The sequence below is a fragment of the Ictidomys tridecemlineatus genome, chromosome 12 (assembly GCF_052094955.1).
Source record: "Ictidomys tridecemlineatus isolate mIctTri1 chromosome 12, mIctTri1.hap1, whole genome shotgun sequence".
Taxonomy (NCBI): Eukaryota; Metazoa; Chordata; class Mammalia; order Rodentia; family Sciuridae; genus Ictidomys; species Ictidomys tridecemlineatus.
In genome coordinates this window covers 47,288,965-47,309,113 of record NC_135488.1, presented here as the reverse complement: position 1 = coordinate 47,309,113, position 20,149 = coordinate 47,288,965, and the positions used below count along the sequence as shown (strand labels likewise).

General features: G+C 38.7%; 1 long non-coding RNA gene across 1 annotated transcript in view; it reads right to left on the bottom strand.

Moving 5' to 3' along the window:
- LOC144369581 (uncharacterized) overlaps positions 1–19,484 on the bottom strand; it is a 29,673-nt gene extending 10,189 nt beyond the window's left edge. The window contains exon 1 of the long non-coding RNA XR_013429367.1: positions 19,355–19,484. This is a non-coding gene — a long non-coding RNA (uncharacterized LOC144369581). The remainder of the gene's footprint in view (positions 1–19,354) is intronic.
- Positions 19,485–20,149: the final 665 nt, after the last annotated feature.

Sequence of the window (20,149 nt, the reverse complement as noted above, 5' to 3'; positions counted from 1 at the left end):
ATAAGAAGAGAATAATATGAAAAGTTCTATTCATATAAATTCCACAACAGGAACAAATAAACCAATTATTTGAGAACCACAAACTAGCACAATTTCCTCAATACAAAATAATGTTGATAGCCTTGTAATGATTAATAAAATTAAATTTGTAACTTAAAACCACTAAGACAGAAATTCCCAGGCCCATGTGTCTCCATTGAAGAATTCTGCCAAATGTTTAAAGAATTAACACTAATTCTATACTGTCTCCAGAAAAGAGAAGAGGAAATAAAATTTTCCAGTTCATTTTAACTCAGCATTATTTTGATGCAAAAATCAGACAAGTTATGTCTACTCTCACCACTCTTACTCACCATAGTACTGAAAATAAGGCAAGAAAATAAAATGCACACAGATAGGAAAGGAGGAAATAAAACTAGCCCATTACACAGATGACATAATAGTCAATATAGAAAAGACCAATAAATCTGCAAAAGTTGATAGAACTAAAAAATGAGTTCAGCAAGATCTAAGGGTATGAGATTACCATAAAAATCACTTGTATTATATATTAGCAATGAACATGTGGAAACATAAATTTAAAATAAAATACTACTTATTATTTTAAAAATACTTTAACTGCATATCTAACAAACATACATGCATATTGAAACTTATTGGCTAAAAATAGGTGAGACATACCATGTTCATGGATTGGAAAAATTAATGTAGCAGAAATGCCAGAACTTAAAAGGTAGCTCTGTGATTAAAGCACTAATCTAGAAGCCTCAGGTTCAATCCCTAGCAACACACACACACACACACAAACAAACACACACACAAAGGAATAATAGTTCTTTACAAATTAATTTACAGGTTCAGTGCAATTTCTACAGAATCTAAGCAAGATTTTCTATAAATGTAGATAAAATTCTTTTAAAATTTTATATGGAAAGATAAAGAAACTAGAATAGCTAAGTCAATTTTAAAAAAATAAAGTTGAGAGGAATTATTATCTTCAAGAATTACTGAAAGCAATAATAATCAAGTTTGGTGGTGCTGGATGAGGAAATAGACTTATATATCAATTGCACAGAATCCAGAAGTATTCTCATGTAAATATGGAAAACTGACTTTTGACAAATGTATTAATGCAATTCAGTAGAGGGGGGACAGTCATTTCAACAAGTCATGCCAGAGAAATTGCTCAGTCACAAAGACCAAAATGAACCTTAATGTGTATCTTACATCTTACATAAAATTAATTCAAAGTGGATCATAGACTTAAATGCAAATTTTCAAATTATAAAACTTATCTAATATCACAAGAGAGAAATCTTAGGGATATAGACCTTGGTAAAAGAGTTCTTAGACATGGTACAAAAATCACAATTTTTAAAAAATTGAATTAATTTTCAATAAAATCCCAATCTTTTGTTTTGCAAAAGATCTTGTTAAGAAAATGAAAAGGCAAAAAAAATAGATGCAAACCACATATCTGAAAAAGAACTTGTACTATAATATATAAAGTCTACACATTAATTTTAAAATTAAATTATAACTGTGCAAAAGACATAAGGAAACATTTCACTAAGATGCAGAAATTAAAAATGATCTCATGAAAAATAAAAGTTCAACATATAGCCATTAGGGAATTGCAAGTGAAGGCTGTCTTGGTACAGAATGCCACAAACTGTTTAATGTATAAATAATAGAAAATATTTCTTGCAGTTCTAGAGACTTAGAAGTCCAAGATTAAGGCTCCAGCAGATTCAATGTCTGGTGAAGGCTGAGTGTCTGCTTCCAAGTTGGTGCATTATATTTTGACATAATAGAAGGACAAAATAGGGCTGAGGCCAATCCACCAGCCATTTCATAAGGCACTATAATTTATTAATGAGGATAGACACTTCATGACTTAAGTGCTTGTTCCAAAGACCCCACTTCTTAAGACTACCACCATAGAAATTAATTTTTTAAATATTTTTTTAATTTTTATATGGTGCTAAGGGTTAAACCCAGTGCCGCATGCATGCTAGGCAAGCACTCTACCACTGAGCCACATCTCAGCCCATGAATTTTGACATGAATTCAAGCCATAACAAAAACAGTGCTTAAATATTCTATGCATCTATTAGAACCACTGAAATAAAGAGAGAAAACAAAAATGCTGGCAGTGATGTGGAGAAACTGGATCTACCATACTTCCTGGTAGTAAATGCAAAGTGGTACAACAATCCTGGAAAATAATTTGGTAGCTTCTTACGAAATTAAATACACCCTTAACATACTATCCAATAATCACACACCTTGGCATCTATTCCTAAAAACTGAAAACTTACATTCCCCAAAATCCTCATGAGAAATTTTAGGGCAGATCCAAAACAGCTCTAGTTAGTCTCCCTCACCAAGGCTTCCGGCAGGCTATGTTTTTAGAATGTAGTCAAGGTCATGGACACCCTGATTCAGCATACGTATTCAACATTTGCTTGTGAGCTTGCACCCACTTATGTAATTTGTTAGCAACGTGCCTTCTTTATCTGGCCTGCATATCCCCAAATCCTACCTTAAAAATTACTATTTGGGGGCTGGGGATCTGGCTCAAGTGGTAGCGTGCTCTCCTGGCATGCGCGGGGTGCTGGGTTTGATCCTCAGCACCACATAAAAAAAATAAAATAAAGATGTTGTGTCCACCAAAAACTAAAAAATAAATATTAAAAAATTCTCTCTCTCTCTCTTAAAAAAAAAAAAAAAAGACTATCTAGGGCTGGAATTGTAGCTCAGTGGTAGAGAACTTGCTAGCATACATGAGGCACTGGGTTTGATCCCCAGCACCATAAAAAAAAAAAAGGTATGTGTTCATCTACAACTAAAAAATAAAAATAAAAACTACTATCTATTTTCATGTATTTTATCCTCTAGTATTTTATGTGCATAAACATTTTTGCATTGTTGCAACTACAATGGATTCATAATTTTGATTTTTTTTCCATTTTAAGTGAAAGGAATTTATGGTTTTATAATGATCATTTTAGTGACTGTATAATGCCGCAGTCCGGCTGCAGCAAAATAACCAGGGGGGGCGGGGGGGGGACACGACGAATAACTTGTGTACGGTGATACAGCAGGAGTAGGAGCCGTTTATTGTAGGACAACAGAGGTGTATAATGTTCCATTCAATCACATTTTAGAGATTTTTATGAAAGAATATGTCTGATTCTATTAAAACTATATAGGGAAATAAACTTTATAACATTCTTCTCTACAGCATGATCATTGTAAAGAGTTAAGCAAATACAGGAGATTTTATATGTGTATATATATATATCCCCTATGGAAATGGCTCATGGGACTAAATGTGGAACTGAGTTGGGGCTGAAGCTGGAGTTGTGGGCTGCATAGGGGCTGTCTACCATCCCAATCCTGCTTCGAATTTTCTTTCATCTGCTGGAGCCCTGAACCTTGCATTCCAGGCCTGAGCCACAGCAGCTTTATTTGTAAAATCCTAAAATCATAAACAAGTTAAATGTCATAAAAATGAGTGAATTGTTAGAAAGACAAAACCTCAACAATAAAAAGAAACAACCTGCAAGAACAAATGGATCTTGGGGACGATGGGTTGAGCGAGAAAAAGCCAACACCAGAAGTTACATGCTCTGATTTTATTTCTGTAATATTCTAAAATAAATGACAAACTTGTAGAGAGCATAAATCAGGAGTTGCCAGGGTTAGGGAGGGGGAAGGAGATGGTAGGAGGAGTGATGGGATCATAAGTACACAAAACAATCGTCTTGTGATAGAACAGAACCGTATCTCCACGGTGGTAATTACTTGATTCTGTTGAAAATCACTGCATCTATCCCTATAGGGGAAAACAAAGTGAAACCTAAAAATTCACAGTGAAATTAAGCAAACGCTGCACCAAGTTCCTGGTTGCATACTGTACTATCAGATTCAATGTTGTTGCATAAGCTCTCACCTTTGTGGGAATTTGGGTGACACGTAAGCAAAAGAATATCTCAGTACTACCTGTGAATATTATTTAATTATCTAAATGATATATAATATTATTAATTAATATAGCTAATATTAATTAACATCAATGTAATTATTTAAGACTAAGAAAAATATTTAAGTAACACACTCAAGTAAATGAGGAAAGCACAAAATATGCATATTAATTACCCTTTGATAAGGGTTAGGGTTGGATCCTGGATAGATGTTATCTTCAAAATAGCATAAAATACATGTGTGGAATTGTTGAGTTTATTGTTACATTGTAACTAAGTTTTTCTCTTTTTTATATTTATATATTAATAAGGATAACTGCTGGCAATATAATTAATGAGTTGAATTTATTCACAGTAATGGAATACATTAAAAGATCTGAGTAATTAACACACACACATATAACAGTAACTTTGCTTGCATTGCAAGTCATCACTATTTGACAAATTACTTCTGCACTTCAACTTTTTAAGAGCATTGCCCTTTAAAAATCTTGTCTACTCATGACAAAGTAGGGGAAAAAAAAGATACAAAATATGTCACATGATAGATGTTATGATTTTTAAAGGGGATTTACTGGAATAGAGTTTCTCATAACCAAGAAAAACAAAGAGCAGTAGACCTAAATGCAATAAACCCTTTTCATACAATTTTCCTAATTTCTTTCAACTTAGCTAATATTTGCTGAGAACTACCATTGCACAAGACATTCTCAAAGTTTCCTTCTGTATCAGCTCTCAGAAATTTTCTCTAAGCTCTAAAGCAATGATATGTAGCAGAACTTTTTGCAATAATGAAAAATCTTTTATCTGTGTTTTCCACATGTGTCTAATGAACACTTGAAACTTGACTATTATAACAAGACACTGAATTTTTAATTTAATTTAGTTTTAATTAATCTGATATAATTTTAAGTTGTATTGCATAATAGCTACCGTATTACACAGCACAAAATACTATTGAATAGATTTGGGAACCTTATCTCTTATTTTCAGAATACTTTCCTCAACAAGTGCAAAGAAGGAATTCATAGCACCTCAGTGTTTACAAAGCACAAACATGGAGATACTGAGTCCAACACTTCCCTACTGCCTTTCTGTTTGCTTTACTCCTTACCAGCAGAGACAGCCTTCTTTAGTCAGATACACCAAATCCAAACTGTCCCAGCCTGCTTAGCAGTTGGGACAGCTCTGACCAATGACACATAAAAGAGTCTCCCATTTCATCTCAGAGACATATTTTCCTGCCTGATAAAAGGAGAACAATGGGAAAAAGAAGAGCTTTTTGTTTGCTTTGTGCTTGGAACTGCTGCAGCCATCTTGCACCCATGAGTCAAATAATGAAGAGGAAGAAGCTCCACCCTGACATCATGGAGCCACTGAATCAACTCTGGATTGATCAATATGGACTTACCGTTTTGTAAGACAAATTAACCCCTATTGTTTGTCAGTGTTTTATGGGTTACTCTCGTCAAACTCCTGATGGTAGGCACAATTGTCTCCTTTCACGACAGTGAGAAAAGTGTAAGAACAGAGACGGGGAAGGAATGAAGATGGGAGATGTCTTCAAGAAAGAGCATTAGTCTTGCAGCCATTCCAAAGGGAAACCTTAGGATACAAAAAGTATGAGATAACTCTCAGCTGGTGTGGCAGGGGATAACGCTAATGAGAATCTCAAAGTGCAGCTAGGGCAACAGTCGAAGGAGATTGAAAATAACCAAGTAGAGATCATGGAAGACCTGGAGTAACATCCTGAGGATTTTCGACTGGTACATAAAGACCACAGAAAAACATCGTTAAGTTTTAAACAAAGACAAGATCATATTTGGTTTTCCAAAAGCTTATTCTGACGGCAGGTGGAGAATGGTTGGGAATGTGGTAACACTCACCGAGGGCACATCAAAGGAAGAACATGACCTTGAGATGACTTAGTTCCTCAGTGCTAACTTCTGTTACCCAGTTAACGTATCTTGTAAATGATAGATCAGTGGTTTCAAAGCCAATAAAGATTGTATGATGTAGCTAGAAAGCAAAATAGAATGATCAGGTCAAGGATGTCAGTGATGTTGAAAAGTAGGGTGCACACAGTTCATCGAAAGGTTAAATATAGTACAGTATGGTTTGGATATGAAGTGTCCCCCAAAAGCTCCTTTGTGAAAGCGGGAGGTGAAGTGATTAGATTATGAGAGACCTAATCAGTGGATTGATTTAGCTGATGGATTAATAATTTGGAAGATCAATGGGTGGTGACTGTAGGCAGCTGGGCATGACTTGGAGGCACTCACTCAGGGTGTGCCTTGGGATTAGATCTTGTCTCCTGGTCTCCCCTCGCTCCCTTTAGCTTTCCTCCACCAGGCTCTTCTGCCCTGACGTCTTTCCACCTCACCTCAGGCCCAGCACAACGGAGTCCACCCACCCTAGACTGAACCTCTGAAACCAGGAGCCCTAAATAAACTTGTGCTACTCAGGTTGCTCTTCTCAGGAATTTTGGTCCCTGCAATGAAAAGCTGACTGACGCACAGTAAAATAAAAAATAAAACAAAACAGATTTTAAAGACGGATGCTGTGTGCTCCTTCAGAAGACACTCCCGAGTACGAACAAGGTTTATCAAAGCGATCGTTAAAATGGGTGGTTTCAACTTGAGTAGAATAATGGATCAGGGGCACACAAGAGGCCCCACAAACAAATTCACTCAAGTTGTGGGCTAGAGGGGCCAGTTGGTATAGAGCTGGCCGGGACAGCATCCTGACTACCCAGTTTTATCCATCCCCGGGTGATGGACACACGTGTGAGTTTCCCCGAGGACAAACCTTTCATCATGAGAATAGCCACCCACGAAAATGGCTACAAACCCAGAACCTTTCTTATTTGGGTCAGACACACCCTCTAACTCCACGTTTATTACAGTTGATGGATTTTCTAAGAAAACGATGGCTTAGCGGCACAGAGGGAGCCGCATTCTTATCCTTTTCAATTTTAGGATGAACTGCAAAGCCTGTGGACACAGGTTGTGTGATTTTGAATGTAACATTGTGGCTGCAAAAAACTGTTGAGAAGGCAACGTTGGTGGAAATAGACAGGAGATGCCGTGCTTTCCTCAGTTGGAAACTGAAAGCAAAGGTAATGCTTGAAAGAAAATTATATTAAACATGTAAATAATATTATTCTTTATTACCTGAATTCTGCTTACCCAGATGCTGTTTCTGAAAAATTATTTGTACCCATACCTAATTTATTGAAAGAAGATTCACTTTTTATCTTTTTTTTTTTTTTTTTTTTTGGCAGCAGGGTGGATTTGAACATGCAGGGATCAAGCCATACCCCCAGTTCTTTCATACCCCAGTTCTTTTTTACGTTTTGTTTTGAGACAGGGTCTTGCTAAGTTACTCAGGGCCTTGCTAAATTGCTGAGGTTGCCCTTGAATTTGTGATCCTCCCGCCCCAGCCCCCTGAGCTGCTGGGATTGCCAGCTAAGCCACCGGGCCCGACTTGAAGCAAATTCACTTTGCACGACCTTTCCCTGTGTCCCAAGCCAGTTCTCTTGTATCTAGCCCTGTAAAAAGCCGTAAGAGGATCCCACAGCTATTTTGATCATTCCCAGTTATTATAATAATTCTGATTTTTCAATTATTAAAAAATCCAGACTAATTCAATATTAAAGCTTTATCTTGTATCCCATTCAAGGTTTACCTGCTATCCTGGCTGGATCCTGGTTCAGAGAGGGAAGTATGCAACTCACCATTCAGGATCATCATGAAGTTGTCACAAAAAATGACAGATGTAAAGGACTTTTAATTCAGTTTCAGTTCAAACCTGATAAATATTCATTGTCGTTGTTGTAGTTGTTACAATCTAGCTACCATAAATGTTACAAGATGATAACAACAAAACTTTTATATTAACTCAGGCCAAGATTTCAGGGCTGAGATCAAAGAATGTCCGCTGCTGTGCATTCTACAGAGGGGCCAGACCATATGTGGATGCTTATCTATCTGCATACCTGTGTCGAGATCTATGTGTATATGTGTGTGTTGGTGTATATGCTGATATCCAGATATCCATTATGGAGAAATGGTTGCACTGTTGAATCCAAACTTAACCCCACCCCACACCCATGATCTTTATTGTGTGACTAGAGTTTTTAATAACAATAAGTATTTCCAGTGTTTAATAACAATAAGTATTTCCTTGATGCTCTGTGTGGCTATGGTGTGCTTTAGCCAACAAGACGTCAGGAGACACAACACAAACAGGGGATTGTAAAAGCATTTTCCAGTTTCTACCTGTGCGCTTAGGCTGTTGGCATGAGAAACATATGCCTTGGCTGACCAGGTGGGGACATGTGTGGAGTGGGCTTTGGCTGTTGGCCACCCCAGTCGAGGCCACGGAGAGCAGGATGCCTGGGAGACTAACGGATGCACAAACAAGACCATCTGAGATGATTTGAGCTCAGGCAAAATTAGGGAAAAAAAACTATCTTCATGACTGTGAGCTAGAAAAATCAATGATTTGTGTTTGAGCCAATGAAAATTGGCATAATTATTATTCAGCAATAGCTAATTGGTACAGAAATTGGTAGTAGAGGCAAAGCCCAACCATGGGGGAATGAGTATGAGTGTGAGTGTGTGTGTGTGTGTGCATGTGTGTGTGTGTGTGTGTTGTGCGCGCACGTGTGTAGTAAGGGGGGTGATTTTTGTCGTAGTTGTCAGGCGAAGGCTACAAACGTGCTGAGAAAGCATTTAGTGAAAACATCACCATAGATAACTCAAAAGACAAGAGTTACCTGCTGAACCTTCGAAGTTGGGAAAGGAGACTGCTGGACAAAACATGGAAAGCTTCAATGATACTGTACTAGCTGGGTTTCACTCAGGACTGAAAGCATGGTATGAATTTTAACAAGAACTGACCTTGTTTGCAGGAATTCAGATGGGTTAGAAAGAACTGGAGATGTGCTGTTTGAAAAATAGTTTCTTACCTCCAATTTCTCCAGCCAAAAAAACATGTATTCCCAGCCTAGGTGAAAAGGTCAAATCCAAGAGTAGTGTGAGTAGAACATGGCCTCAGATAAAATCCAAAGCAAGATGTAGACTTAAGCCCGGGGTTTGAGACCTCAGAAAGAATTGAGTCAATGCCTATTAGATGCTCCAAGTGGAATGAAAAGGCTTCTAGAAATCCTAACGGCATTGCCCTGCAGCAGCCCAACATGCCCAAAGAAGCGGAGATTATGCCTAGAGAGAGAGGCTTCTCAAAAAAGAATTGTAGAAGCAGGTTTTGACATATGAGGAAGGAATAAATTCGGATAACATTGCAAATCCACAAAAGTTTTGAGACAGCTATCCAGGTTTCAGCCCAAACTAAAAATGCACACGGCATGAAGATGCCTGTGGGCCACTGGTTTTCATAGTTAGGTAGCAGAGTGAAAGAATTGTTCAAAGGGCCCATTTTCCAACTCTCTTTATATTTGGCTGAGAACTGTGATAGAAAAGGAAGGAGAAGGCAGAGCCCACAGTGAGACCCCAGGGAACAGAACTGGAGCCTAAAAGAGAAGAACGTACCCCCTCTCCCAAGACAGGGCGACCTGGCCACCCTTTCCAGTCCTATTTTAGGATTTCTTCCATGCTTCTCATTCCTATTCCTAAATGGGTGTTCATTGGAGCTATGCTTCTTCTTCTCACTATACGTTGAGACAAAGCATATAGAAATATTTGCTTTTAGCTGATGGGTCTCGCCATCAAGAGAAGGCTATCTGGACCTGGTGTAGACTACACAGTCTCAACTTTTGAGCCTCATGCCTTGATTGGTTAGCACTTTGGGGTGTCGAGGGCAAGGTGAGTATGTTTCACACGTAGGAAGGAAGTAGAATATTCCTGTTGGGAGATTAATGATGGCATTGCAAAAACGGCACCAACTGCTTCAGCCCTCTCTCATCTGTGCCCTTTATCAGATATCTTATACTTTATCAGGTGGCCTCCAATAAAATAAAAATCATCATGATTTCAGAGAGACCAAAAAATCCCTCGTGAGCCTTGAAACTCCTGACAGGTCCTCTTGGACCAAGAGGAATTTCAGAGGGAGCAGTTTTCAATGAATTTGTAAAATCTGTAACTACCCTGATTTGTGCCTCTCGGTCCATTTTACTCATGTCCACCAAGAACGGGAAGCTGCACACACTCCCTTCCCCTCTTCCTATTATAAAAAGCTCTGACTGCTTCCCCTCGGTGGAGCATTCGATTGGTTTCTAACTGAACCTGCGTTTCCCAGTTTACAAATCTATTTTTCACCCAGATAAATTGCCATGACTGACACTTCTGGCTTAGCCTGTGCCATTGCTAGGGGACAATGGAGTGCAATGAACACAGAACCTGCCAACCACCAGTCACCCTCACCGTCTCTGTGAGTGCACTCTGTTGGCATAAGAAGCTAAGTAGCTGGCCCCCACCGGCCACAGAAGTGTAAGAAATAAACGCTTATTATACTTTGTCATTGGGGCTTTGTGGTTACTTGTTATGGGACATCGTTGCCACAACATGAAGCTAGGAGATATTTTATTGGCCCTTTATGGATTAGGAAATGGACATTGTTGAGAGGTGTATAATAATTACCAGTGAATGTCAGAGCCAGGTTCAGCCCAGGTCCCGTGCTCTTAACACAGACAGCCTCCTCAGGACCTGGGCCATGTTCCAATTGTACTGTCAGCTCTCAGGGTTGAGTGAAGGGTGAAGGTACAGAGAGGTGTCACAAATGGTTTCTGACATCCTGACAGCACATGTCTTTCTCCTACAAAAGACTTACAATCAAGAAAGTTCCACTTTTAAAAAATATATAATGACAAGCTGACTCTAAAATCCACGTGGGAATTCAAGTGACCCAGAATAGCCAAACAATCCTAAAAAATGAAGAACAAATTCAAAGGATTTATACTTTGCAACATCAAACCTTACAACAAAACTGCAATAATCAAGGTTGGGTAACCATGGCTTAAGGCACATGTACACATAAGTGCAATGAAATGGTGAGTTCAGAGATAAACCTTCATGTTAACAGCCAGTGGATTTTTTTTAACAAAGTTGCCAAGAAAATCCAAGGGAGAAATAATTTTTTCAACTAGTGATGCTGGTTCAAGTGGATATCTACATGCAAAAAAAAAAGAATGAATTTGGACTTCTATTTCATATTTGAAAAATAATTTAAAATGTTTTATAGATCTAAATATAACAGATAAAACTATAAAATTCACTGAAGTAAACATAAGAGTCAATCTGCAAGACATGGTTTAGGCAATGGTTTTTAAAACATGACATCAGAAAAAGAAAAAAAATAGATAAATTGCATGCCATTAAAATTAACATTTTTGGCCAAGCATAGTTGTGCACTCCTGCAATCCCAGCAGCTCCAGAGGCTGAGGCAGGAGGATTGCAAGTTCAAAGCCGGCCTCAGCAGCAGCGAGGCACTAAGCAACTCAAGGAGACCCTGTCTCTAAGTAAAATACAAAATAGGGCAGGGGTGTGTGGTTCAGTGCCCCCGAGTTCAATCCCTGGTAATGAAAAGTAAATAAATAGATAACATTTTTGCTTCAAGAGAGTCTATCAAGAAAGTGAAAAGAGCTATGTGTGAGACAATGCAAGAAAGTTAAGAGGCCAAATGATTGGGTTATGAGAGTATTGACCTAATCAGTGTGTTAGTCACAGATCGGGATTAACTGAGTGGTGATGTAGGCAGATAGGGTGTGACTGGAGGAGGTGGGTCCCTGGGGGTGTGCCTTTGGGGTTTATGTTCTGTCCCTGGTGAGAAGAGCTCTCTCTCTGCTGCCTGGTACCATGTCCCGAGTTGTTTCCTCCACCACACTCCTCCACCATGATGTTCGGTCTCACCTACAGCCCAGAGCAATGGAGCTGGCCATCTATGGACTGAGACCCCCGAAGCTGGGAGCCCCAGGTACACTTTTCCTCCCTAGAATTGTTCTGGTCGTGTCTTTCGGTCATCGCAACAAAAAGCAGCTAAAGCAGTCCAGAGCAGGCAAATATAAAGAAATAAAAAGTACATTAATGGTTGCCTAGGCCTGAGGGTTTGGGAGAATGAGGAGTGACAGCTAACAGGTCCAGGTTTCTTTCAAGGAGTGTGGAAATGTTTTAGATGATGTATGATGAATACACAATTCTTAACACCGTTCTTAAAAAACAAGGAATCATATGTCTTAAATTTAAAAGGAAACTTTGTCGTGTAAATTATCTTACTGAATCCATTTTTTAAGTTCTAAACAAAATCTAGTAAAATATGTAATCAAAATCATTTCTAGAAAAATAGCTATTCTTATTTATTTTATTTTATTTATTCTAATTTGTTATATATGACAGCAGAATGAAATTCAATTCATATTACACAAATACAGCACAATTTTTCAGACCTCTGGTTGTACACAAAGTAGAGTCAAACCATTCGTGCAATCATACACGTACCTAGGGTAATGATGTCCATCTCATTCCACTGTCTTTCCTACCCTTCTCCCCCGACTCCCCTTTGTCCCATCCAAAGTTCCTCCACTTATCCCATGCCCCTCCATATGGATTAGCACACACTTATCAGAGAAAACATTCGGCCCTCGTTTTTTTGAGACTGGCTTATTTCACTTAGCATGATATTCTCTACCTCCATCTATTTACCTGCAAATGCCATAATTTTACTCTCTTTTAATACTGAGTAATATTCCATTGTATATAGAGGCCACATTTTCTTTATCCATTCATCTGCTGAAGGGCATCTAGGTTGGTTCTGCAGTTTAGCTATTGTGATTTGTACTGCTATAAACATTGATGTGGCTGTGTCCCTGTAGCATGCTGTTTTTAAGTCCTTTGGGTATAAACTGAGGAGTGGGATACCTGGGTCAAATGGTGGTTCCATTCCCAGTTTTTCAAGGAATCTCCATACTGCTTTCCAGATTGGTTGCACCAATTTGCAGTCCCACCAGCAATGTATGAGTGTGCCTTTCTCCCCACAGTCTCGCCAACATTTATTGTCGTCTGTATTTTTAATAGCTGCCATTCTGACTGGAGTAAGATGAAATCTTAGAGTAGTATTGATTTGCATTTCTCTAATTACTAGAAATATTGAACATTTTTTCATATTTGTTGATTGATTGTATATCATCTTCTGAGAAGCATCTATTCGGTTCCTTGTCCCATTTATTGATTGGATTATTTGGGGGGGGTTTTTTTGGTGTTAATATTTAAATGTATGTAGGCACCAAATCTTTTCATTGCCGTATTACATCATGACCCGGTAGTTTTACAGGTAATTTTACCAAATGCTAATGGCATATACATTCTCTATTACACAAGTCATTCAATAAATGAGAAAAAGAAAAGCTGTCTACTTCATTTCATGATTCTAATAAAACCTTGATACAAGTTCTGGATACAAAAAGTTAAATTAAAATATTTATTGACAAACATAAGTGCAAAAATACAGAAGTATGAACTATTAATCCTATTCCAAACATTTCATCATGTAGTGAAACTTTGGCGGGGAGGATTTGACTTTTCCTGTTAAATCTTTAGATTCAAACACCTTATGACTCACTGACAACACATTTTGTTGTTGCTGCTTCAACAGAATTCTCAAAGCTGGGTACTTACAATGAAAAGCAGTTTCCTTAGCGTACAGTTTTGGAGGCTGAGGGTTCACCATCGGGCAGCCTCATCTGTTCAGACTATAGTGAGGGACCCCTGGCTGTGTCAGGACATGGAGGAAAAACAGAATGGGAAACAGCCACATGCTGAAGGGCACAGGCACACGCAGTGAACTCTCTTTACACCACATGCTCTCCCACATGTTAAAACCCACTCTCTCCATTCAGCCAGCATTGATCCCTTTCATGGCTCCCTGTTACCTAACCACCTTCCACAAGCCCCACATCTTAAGGTCCCACCTCCTCAACACTGTCACACTGGGGACCAAGGCTCCTGCATGTGAAACTGTGAGGGGTACAATCAAGCCATATCCAAACTGCAGCACCCACCAATTTCACTCCTAGTGACTCAGGACAAATGAGGGTGAGCACGGAGGAATGCTCAGGAAGCAGGTGTATTCAAGTGGCAGCAGTCCAGAGGAGCTAATGCCTAAAAGTCTCTGGACCCCAGGTCTGGAAATTTATTTCTATTTATACCCAGTGGGGGGAGATTTATGTAACACTCGGTGGTTACATGGAGGTAATGTTGATCCATAGTCTTAGGCTAGACAGAGGTTTTCAGGAGTTTTTATCAAGAAATTAAAAAAAATAAACAGAGATAATATTTTTGCATAGCACCAAGCTTGACTGTAGACCTAGCTTTTACAAGAAAGAGAAACCGGCCAGGTTAAGGTAAAAGCCATTTACAATAAAAAGGAAGCTCCAAACCATACTAAGCTCTCTGCAGAAATCCTGCTGACATTCTTTGTAAAAATTTTGTTGATAAGAGGCCTAATTGTGGCAAGAGTTTAGGGGGTTACTCCATTTCTTTTGGGGTTACTTCACTAAAGAAATGTGTGCTTGGAGGTGGGTGCAAGAATATTCCCGGCAGTAGGTATCATAACAGCACAAAACTCTAAACACCAATGTTCACCTACAAAAGCATGAACAACTTGCAGTAAAGTTATGCAACAGAACACTATACAGTAATCACATTTAATGGGCCATAGTTACATGTCATACAGGGATAAAACTTGCAAATAAAACATTGACTGAAAGAAGCGAAATGGGACGAGGGATGTAGCTAGGGGGCAGAGCCCTTGCCTAGGATGGGTGAGGCCTGGGCTCCATACCCAGCACAGCAATCACAACAAGAAAAGGAACAAGACGGAAAAGGTAAATCCTGTTATGAGTCCTTTTATTAAAGTTCCAAGGCAGGCAACAGCGATTCTGTCTAAAATTTATATGTAGCTGGTAAGTTATAAATACATGCAAGAAAAAAAATTACCATAAGATTTAAAATAATGGCTACCTCTAGAGAAGTGGGTGAGTATACTGAGTAGTAAAAATCACATGGAGATTGGGGGTGGTAGATGGGCAGGGGGCTAGACATGCTCTCTTTCTTGACCTGGATGTAGGCACCCACCGCCCACAACAAAAGCCTATAAACCTCTGGACCTCTAGTTTAGGCAGCAATTTAACAGTTTTATCCCCAAAATGTATTAAGAGTATTTAATGTGTTGCAAAGAAATGTGGTGACCATTTAACAAATTAGAAACAAAATTTTCATTACTAGCACATGTCATTCAAATATCTCAAGTCAAATAGGTCGATCCTAAGACAAAGACCTCATCATCATCTTGTTCAGGAAGAAATTTCTCCCACTAAAATATTAGCACCATTAGAGACATTTTTTAAAAAAGGAGGGACTGGGATTGTGGTCCAGTGGTCGAGTGCTTGATATACATATCAAGAAGGGAAACCAAACTCAAATAAATGAATTCCTACATTAACAGAAGTCGGATTTGGTATTTAGAGTCAACTAAGTTATTTTGTTTCAAGTATCCATCTCACAAATAAAATGCCAAGATAATAATATACAGGAAAAGGAATGAAAAAATAGAGCGTGCATTTGATAAATAGAAACACTTAAGAATAAGATGGGATAAGAAAGATTTTTAGACAACTAAATTTTAATCAACTCCCCATCCACCCAAGAGATTTTTAACAAAAAAAAGCAGAAAAATGATAATAAATAATCAAATTGTCAACTTATCAGAAATATGGAAGGTTTATAATAATAGGTTTGTCAAGCATCAATACAATTTTTATGACAATTCTAGAAAAGTTGAAAGAAAATTTATCTTATAGTCTTCCCCAGATGTCAGATGAAAAATAGAAAAATTAGATTGCTATTTGATTCAATCACTTATTTTCATTTCTATCAGATTCTTTGGCTCTTATGGGTAATTACAAGGCTGTCAGCATTATTGTTTATTTCTCCTTTGGAAAACTGAGATGTGAGATGCGTAGACACAGCACTTACTACCTAAACTGATTACCAGAATGGTTCAAGCCACAATCTCTTGTTTGAAATAGGATGAAGACAACATAAATTCAGCATTCCAATCTCATAACAAAGCATTTGCTTTTCCCCCATTTTCTTAATCTATATCCACACAGAAGCACATGTACATATGGCTTTTCTTTGTTATTAAGCCAATATAGTCACCATAAAATGTAGCTAATCATCCAGAAATTAATTCATTTCATTACTTTGCCGGAGGGTCAAAATCAACCATATGTTTGTTCCTATAAGACCAAACATAAAAGAAGTGGAATCCCTGAACACCTTGGTGTTTGTAATTATTTGTGTGGGCTCTGGGAAAGAAGCGCCTCAAATACAATTATGGAAGCCTCGAGTTTGGTAAGAGTTTACGCGGAGCATAAAAACTGACAATTACGACTCCCAATAGTCTTAGACTGATTTAATAAGATTTAATGACTCTGGCAGTTGTGCATTCTAAAATAGAAATGGTAATGTGGCTCAGATGTTCTATGAAGTAGGCTAGAAACTAGTCGATGCTGGTTTCAACACCGTATTCTGTGAGGGTTCCTGCAGCTTTTCTATTGACAATGTGTACTCCCTCATAAATAAATGAATAGCTGCTTCCAGAGCTCCCTTCAATACTTTATATTCCTCTTACTTCCAATTTTAAAACACTCGACTGCTTTTCAACCCCTTTGGTGAGTCTTGTCTTGCGAGCCTCACAGCAGCTCTATCAACTCGATCATTCTCCTAAACAGAAATCACCAGTCGGACCTGCAAAGCTACTTCCTTCTCAGCCCACGGAGAGAAGGTCTCGTTAGTTCTTTTCAAAGCGAGAAAATCCTCACCAAAAAGGTCAAACATGAATTTCACCAGGAAACCAATGAGAAGAGGAAGATGTTTCAGCAGTGACAAATTCCTGGTACCTTCCAGAGTTTAGAGTGGGGTCAAGAAGGGCAATAAAACTCTGAGGACTCAAATCTTACAGTCCAACCTGGTATATGGTTTGAGACACTTCTCGAGTCCCCCAAACCTAACGACTTCATGGTTTCATTGGTTTTGGGGGGTTACGTTGGGAATACAATATCCTTTTACAACATTGTCATTACAGAAAAATGCATTCTGATTTTTTTTAGAAGCCAGGCCTCCCTCCTCCCCCCTTTTTTTTGTAGTTGTGGATGGACAGCTTGCCTTTATTTTATGTGTTTATTTTTATGTGGTGCCAAGGATCAAATCCAGTGCCTCACATATGCTAGGCAAGTGCCCTGCCACTGAGCTACAACTCCAGCCTCTGCATTCTGATTTTTAAACAAGATATGTATAGGCCATATTTGGAAAGTACCAGCCCATGGATAAGTTAGGGGTCTCTTGTATGTCATTCTAATTGGAGCTCTAAATTCTTTATGCACACAGTAAAGATACATTCCTCCTGAATTTTAGGATAGGCCCTCAAGAACATAGACAACATATAAAGGCAAACAGCAAATAAATGGGTTAGCAACAAGCCACGCGAGGAGTGGAGGTAAAACACCAGTCCTCGTCTGAGTTAGAGAGCAGAGAAGCACATCCCTTTAACAATAAGGGTAAAACTGAAAGGTTGAGCCTGCTGGACCGAACGCATGACAGAGAGCAGAGGCCACAGGCCACCTAAGGTCATGGTTCACCCGAGGCACCAACTCAGCCTCTGAAACAGCTGCTCACACATCCCTTTAACCTCCACTTCAGTGCAATCTCTCTTTCCTTCCAAGTGTGAGTTATGTGATCTGGAAATAATTAGGAATCGGGCCTGAGAGGAGCCAACGGGAGCCCCGACTCTTGCTCTTTTCTCCCTGTGTTTGCTTTGCGATCATCTACAATAAGAGTCTGAGAGTTTCACTAGTCCATCTTAAAAACCAGGAAGTCGTTTTCTGTTTGTTTTTGTGTTCTGGTGAGAGTAGGAAAAAATAAACCTAACGCAAAATGAACATGAAATCCTGAAAGATAATCATCATGTAAATACCAACCAGCGACAAATTAAAGATTTAAAATCTACACAACTAAATATCTCCTTCTAGCATTTACTCATTAGTGTAACAAACATCTCTCAAGCACTTAACGTTTGTCTATAGCAGTTAACCTAAGTCCATAAAAAAGAGAAAATGAAACACACAACTATCTAAAAGAATCAGACACTAACAAATTCAAGACAACAGTTTTTCCTTTTTTCTTTGAAAATAAAAACTACTTTGTTGAGATATAATTCACATATCATTCACCCATTTAAAGTATACAATTTATTGTTTCTTGGTATATTACATTACTGATTTTTAAAACTATGGTAAAATAGTCGGCCGTGGTGGCACACACCTGTAATCCCAGCAACTCAGGAGGCTGAGGCAGGAGAATCGTGAGTTCAAAGCCAGACTCAACAACAGCAACGCACTAAGCAACTCAGTGAAACCCTGTCTCTAAATAAAATACAAAATAAGGCTGGGGATGGGGCTCAGTGGTGGAATGTTCCTGAGTTCAATCCCTGGTATCAAAAAAAAAAAAACTACTATAAAATAAAAATAACATAAAATTTTTCACTTTTAACCATAATTAAGTATAAGATTCAGTGGCATTAATTACATTCACAATGTTGTGCACCTATTATGACCATTCCCAAAACCCTTTTCATTACTTCAAACAAAAGCTTTATAAGCATCAAGCACTACTTAACCCTTCATCCTCCCTCCTGAACCCCTGGAAGTTCCTAATCTATTTTTTGCCTTATGAATTTTCCTATTCTAGGTGCATAAGTGGTACCATACAATATTTGTCCTTTTCCAAGTCAGACAATACTAGAGTGTTGGAGGAAAATAAGAGGTACACAGTGCCGATCAAGAAAGAGGTGAGTCTCAGTGAGGTGGAGTGGAAGGAAGGACACAGGGTGAGAGGGACCAGTGATTGGAGGAGCCCTTGCTGGGGATTGTAGACACAGTGATTACAAAAGGGTCCCCACCTACTACAGTCATGTGTCATACAGACTGGCTTCAAGGAAGACCTGGTCATGGGGTATAATCATCCACCTTCTAGCAGAGAGAAGAAAGCTTTCCTGGACCATCTGCTTAGGTACACACCTTATCCTACTTTATCCCTGCCCTTCTATTTTTTCTAAAAGAGAAACAAACTATATATCCAAATGAGTGTGTGTCTGCAAATAAAGCAACTCAAGGAACACAAAAACCACAAAAATGTACCTCTTGGACATTTTATGTGTCACATATTATTTGGGGAGCTGGACATCACAGGCACATTCCAGGCTAGATGACAGATATTAAACAGGAAAAGGAATGAATAAATAGAACATTTTAGACTAGGATAATATGCAGAAAATGAGACATTATGACTCACTGGATAGGAGTGGCAATTTCCACTGGATGGTCAGGAAAGATCCTGCTGAAGATAAGCGGTAAGAGTAGCGATTTAGGGAAGCATGCTCCCAGGCAGAAGCAGCAGTCCGCACGGCTTCACAGTTATGAGCTCCACCTATCAGATTAACAGAAATAGACAACAGGGCATTGGGTGAGGCCAGAAAGCAGCCACAGGGCGGAGGATGTTGTTATCAAATTTCTGGTCAGTAGAACGATTTCACCCAACTTCAAAGGATGACATTTAACTAGGGGAAACTGGTGATATCCATTACATTTTTAAAGATCACTGTCTGGGATTTAAAAATGGGAATGATGAGCTCAGCAAGAGAAGAAGCAAGACCTGAATCTAATTTAGGTGAATGAACCTAAGAGAGAGGATGATGAAGGCTGAGTGGAGTGGCGGTAGTGGATTTGAAGAGTAGAGGAAAATGGGGGGATTTTGAAGCTATGTGGAGGGGAACTGCTAATAGAGTGGATGTAAAGGAGGTGGCAAGAACAAAGACGGATTGATGATGAATCCGAGGTTTCTGATTGTGCATTGAGATGAGGCGCTAGGGTACGAGGATGGAATATACCAGACAGCTGGAAGCCTGTAGCCTCCTGTGCGTCTGTATATAGTACACCAAAGGCCTTGTTTTGTAATATTAGATTTGAAATATCAACAAAACATTTGAGAAATAGACAAAGGGGAATGAAAGGAAGGGAGGGGAGATGGGAATAGGAGATAACAGAATGAAACGGACATGACTTTCCTATGCTCATATATGAATACACA